This window comes from Marmota flaviventris, chromosome 15, assembly GCF_047511675.1.
Source record: "Marmota flaviventris isolate mMarFla1 chromosome 15, mMarFla1.hap1, whole genome shotgun sequence".
NCBI lineage: Eukaryota > Metazoa > Chordata > Mammalia > Rodentia > Sciuridae > Marmota > Marmota flaviventris.
This window is the reverse complement of record NC_092512.1, coordinates 18,305,898-18,311,251: the sequence shown is the minus strand read 5'-3', so window position 1 is coordinate 18,311,251 and position 5,354 is coordinate 18,305,898. Positions and strand designations below refer to the sequence as shown.

The 5,354-nt window shown below is 38.9% G+C and overlaps 1 pseudogene; it reads right to left on the bottom strand.

The window, feature by feature from the left end:
• Positions 1-764: 764 nt before the first annotated feature.
• Positions 765-1,406, bottom strand: LOC114101388 (mitotic spindle assembly checkpoint protein MAD2A-like; annotated as a pseudogene).
• Positions 1,407-5,354: the final 3,948 nt, after the last annotated feature.

Sequence of the window (5,354 nt, the reverse complement as noted above, 5' to 3'; positions counted from 1 at the left end):
TGTTATTTTCCATAAAGAGAAAATGAAGACTAATGGGCACTACTATTAAAATGATAGATGGTCTCATCATTTGATACCAGGTATGAAATTTTCCCAGAATCCCAGGACTGTGAGAAATGATACAATGGATTGTTTAAAGATTTATCAAACTAAATTTTATTCTGAACCCTCCTCCTCTTGTTGATCTACCCAGAAATTTTTTTTTATAAACCATTGAAAGTGTTTCAGAGTTCTGTATTACAAGAATTAAACAGCACTATTATCCCCTGCTTCATAAGATATATATACCAAATAGCATTTTTCCCATGTGGAAACTATACAATATAATAAATGACAGAGGCCCCAATAAAGCATTTTCCATTACTTTCAGGATCTAAACAAAGATTCTGAATGTTCAGAGCTCTTTTGCTATATTATTTTATATTCTAAAATCTATCTATATTCTGAGTCAATTACTTGACCAAAACAATTGAGAAAACTAATTAGCTTTGTAGCAAAACACTTTCCACCTACAAGATCATGTTCAAAGGAATTCATGTTGCAATGCTGACAGGATCTGCTGGCTGCTCTGAACAACGTGGGGTGCACTCTCCACATCAACCCTGAGGCAGGCCACTCAGGTATAAACAACAGTTACACATAGTTCATCCGGAATGGGGCTGGCTCACCAGCAAAAGTCCTCCATGAAACAACACATCAACGGCAGCTGCCCTGGTTTCAGAAAAACCACACGGAGAATTACAATACAGCATCTTCTCACCCCCTCAGTCATTGACAGGAATTTTGGAGGCCACCATGCTGTTTACTCTGTAGATGGTGGTAGTAAATGAACGAAGACGGACTTCCTCGGAATTGGTAATGAACTGCGGTCCCGACTCTCCCCATTTCTCAGGTACCACCAAATCTTTGTATAAATCAGTAGATCAAATGAACAAGAAACTTCCAACAGCGGCAGAAACGTCACTGTCGCCATCCTGGATGGCTTTCTGAGACTTCTCTCTGGGAGCACTGTCGTCTTTTGCAGTCTTGTCACACTCAGTATCGAATTGCCACCTTTCAAGGACCTCCCCACATTCCATGTTCGAGATGCCCACCACCAGCTTGTGAACTGAGCCCTTGTACAGCCAATCTGGGGCATAATGCTGCTTAAAAGAGACACGCTGACAGTTTGGTGGCCAGTCACTTTCAGCTGCTCCATCCACCACGCTGCTGAGGTACTTGATGAGCTCGGGGTCGGTGGTCACCAGCAGGGTGAGGCCGTACTTCTGCACCCGGGGCAAGGTCTCCGAGGGGTAAATGCCGCGCTGATACAGGATGCTGTTGATGCCGAACGAGAAGAACTCGGCCACCATCTCCGCGCTCCCGCGCTGGGTGATGCCCTGCTCCCGGGAGAGCCGCCGCGCCATGGCGAGTCCGTGACCGAGACCAGCGCTCCTACCCAGAAATTTGGTCTCTGTTATTTTTATCTTTTCCTCGAGAGTTTTGCAAAGTCATGTATGCTTGGATACAGAGTAGAATATTCTAGAAGGCCTCTCCATTCTTGATCCATGCTGATCATCACTAATGGGTTCTCCATTCTGTCACTATTGGGGCTTGGAATCAGGAAGCCCTCTGGCTCCCCATGCACTTTTGGACACTGGAGGTCCCATGCCTAGGATACTCGAAATCTTTCTTGGAGAATATCATTGTTGAGATTTGTCCCCACCAAAACTTATGTTGAAATTTGATTCCCAGTGCAGCCATGTCAAAATATGGTGGGATCTGTAAGAGGCAATTAGGTCATGAGGTCTCTACCCTGATGTTTAACTTGGGCTTGCAGAAGCTCTCCCTCTTATTGAGAGTGGGTTGTTAGCAAACACAGTACCTCTCTTGCATATGCTCCTCTGCTATTTGCCACTGTGTCTTCTGCTTTCCACCATGAGTTGACACGGTGCAAGACCCTCACCAGAAGCCTGCTACTTCCCATCCTCCTGAGTCACAAGTGAAATAAGCCTCAATTCTTTATAAATTATCCAACCTCAGGTGTTCTGTTACAACAGAAGACTAAGACAGCCACCTTATCAAGCTCTAAGCCTCTGCAAGAGACTGAACTTTGGAACTTTGCTGATCTTCATGACAAATATGATTACAACAGATTTCATCAAAGTTTTCACTGGCGAAGCCCTAGAAGCTTTTTAGAAAAACAGGGCAGGTGGTATGATGGAAAGAACAGCAACTTGAAGGAATATACAACTGTGCTTAAGATTGAAAAAAAAAAAAAACTCCTTAGGAGCAGAAGTGTCTATTTCTCATTCCTAAAATGAGGAGAGTGACCCTTAACTGCTCTAGAGGTAAAGTTGCTACAGAGATTATAGGTGTAAAAAGCCATCCCAGAATACTTGCTCAATCAATAAGCAATACCTCTCACAATTAGATTACTCATGGGACATGAGACTAGGTGGACATTGGGAACAAGGAATGGATTTATGAGTCTCAGATGGTGACTAAAACAAGAGTGCTTGAGTGTGAGTCTAGTTTACCATCTTTCTGTGACGTCATTTTTCTCATTCTTTCATTCCACAAGTGTTTATTACTTAAGACAAATCTTACTTTGTGATGTTTTAAGATTTTAATAATATGAGGTGATATAGCCCATACTCACAATGTTTATATTGAGATGAAGAAAGGGTTGGGGGAGGGGAATCCGATTAAAATGCAAGGTGTTGAGTGTGAAGACAGATGTAGGGATTATAAATGCCATGGGCATCAGTTTAACCTGAGTGGTACAGAGAAGTGAGGGGCAAGCAGGGAGTTTACTCACCTTCTGTCTCAATGCATTCACTATTTGTTGCTTGGTTTATTTTCAGCAGCAAAGCATTCTGTAGTTATTGTTCTGGTTTTATTTTAAACATAATACATGATTTGCCCAAATCCTATTTATTTTATTATTTTTCATTTAGCTGCATCAGGAATTTTTTTTAAAAAGGCAGTGATGTCCACACTGATCATGTAGACATTTTTAAATTTGCCTACAAATGCATTAAGGCAATGATTTCCATTTAATGTCTTTTTTAAAAAAAATTAAATGGTGAGTATTTTATTTAAACAATCATTCTACTGAAATATTTAATATTTAAAAGAAAAAAATATTGTGAACCAAGAACTTTGTAAACTTTCTCTACTTAAGGATGCAGCGGACATTCTGGAAGGGAATTACCATGCCAGGGATGATCTAGAAGTCACCATGCCTGAGATTCAGGAGGATGAGCAGAGTGACATTTCAGATTACTTCCATGGTAAGACTTTATAGGTTAATGATGCTTTATTGAGGTCCATGCACCTCTTATTTCAAACAGTTTATTTTATACTTTAGTGGTGGTTTCAGGTCATGAAGATAAAAAGCTCATCAGTGCAATTGGAAAAACAGTATAATTTGTTTTACACTGGTCTATAAGGAAAGATCTTGCCAATCTTATACTTCTGGTGAAACAAGTAAACAGTGTTTCTTGTTTCTGTCCTTTCAAGGTGGAAGTTTCTTTCTATTTATTTACAAGGATTTGGAAAAGTCAATATTCAGTGAGAGGAGAAAAATTTGGCAATATTTTATGAAACTCATGGGAGAAGGACAGAGAGAGAAAGCAAGGAAGAAATTTTCCAAGTGGCTGCACGGATGAGGTATTATTGTGTGGTGTACATGCTCACAGCTGGTAGCAATCACTCCCCAACAAAGTTATTTCCCAGTATCAAATGTGAACACATGTGAGCCTTCCTTCAAGGGCACCTTTTATTCATGTTCTTGAATATAGGTTATCATTGTGATCCTAACCCACTTTTATTAGAGTCTGTTTTTAATCAAATAAAAGGTCTTTACTGGATCTTTCTTGTGGGTTAAAAAAGAACATTGAAAAATTAATAACAGAAATGGTAATTTCTTTGGTAATTCATTCAGCTTTCTTTCTTCATTTTTTGATCACAGCTTTGGTGATGTGTCCTCTTAGAGGTTGCTCTTTTCTACATGTTACGTGGCATATCTATTTACTAATACATAATTAACCTCCTCTCCTCCCAAGAAAATGACTCTTTTGGAGAAGACCATCATTACAGTAAAATAATATAATTAGCACTAAGGTCAAGGGTATTTTGGCCTTATTTCCTTTTTTATTTTTCAGAAATTTTACAAGCAATTCTTTAAGGTACATTTTAATATGATGTTATTACTGTGAACAAGTGGAAATTATGGTCCTACAAGATATATTAACTTCCTATCAGGTAGAATCTGTGATTCACCTTATACAGCAAAAGAGTGAATGTTAATATTGTGTGGGAAAAAAGATGGAATTGAATTAAGGATCATGAAAGAGGAGCTTATCCAGTAGTGTCTGGGTAAACACTAAGTGTCATTTCAAGTCTTTATAAGAAAGAATTAGAGAAGTGTCAGTTTAGCTCCTTAACCCATTTATTGATTGGGTTGTTCATTTTTTTTGGTGTTAAGTTTTTTGAGTTCTTTATATATCCTGGAGATTAGTGCTCTATAGACACTTCTCAGAAAAAGATATACATACCATCAACAAATATATGAAAAAATTTTCAACATCTCTAGTAATTAGAGAAATGCAAATCAAAACTACTCTAAGGTTTCATCTCACACCCGTCAAAATGGCACTCATCAAGAATACAGACAACAATAAATGTTGGCAAGGATGTGGGGGGAAAGGCACACTCATACATTGCTGGTAGGACTGCAAATTGGTGTCACCAATGTGGAAAGCAGTATGGAGATTACTTAGAAAACTTGAAACAGAACCACCATTTGACCCAGCTATTTCACGCCTTGGTCTATACCCAAAGGACTTAAAATTAGCATACTATAGTAACACAGCCATATCAATGTTCATAGCAGCTCAATTCACAATAGCTAAACTGTGGAACCAACCTAGATGCCCTTCAATAAATGAATGGATAAAGAAACTGTGGTATATATACAAAATGGAATATTACTCAGCATTAGAAGAGAATAAAATTATGGCATTTGCAGATAAATGGATGGAGTTGGAAAATATTATGCTAAGTGAAGTTAGACAATCCCAGAAACCCAAAGGCGGAATGTTCTCTCTGATAAGTGGATGCTGATCCATAATAGGGAGAGGGAGGCATGGGAAAAATAGAGAAACTTTGATTGGGCAAAGGAGAGGGAGGGAAGGGAGGGTGCATATGGGCAGAAAAGATGGTGGAATGAGATGGACATCATTACCCTAGGTACATTTATGACTGCACTTATGGTGCAATGCTACATCGTGTACAACCATAGAATATAAAGTTGTGCTGTAATTGTGTACAATGAACCAAAATGCATTCTGCTGTCATATATACCTAAT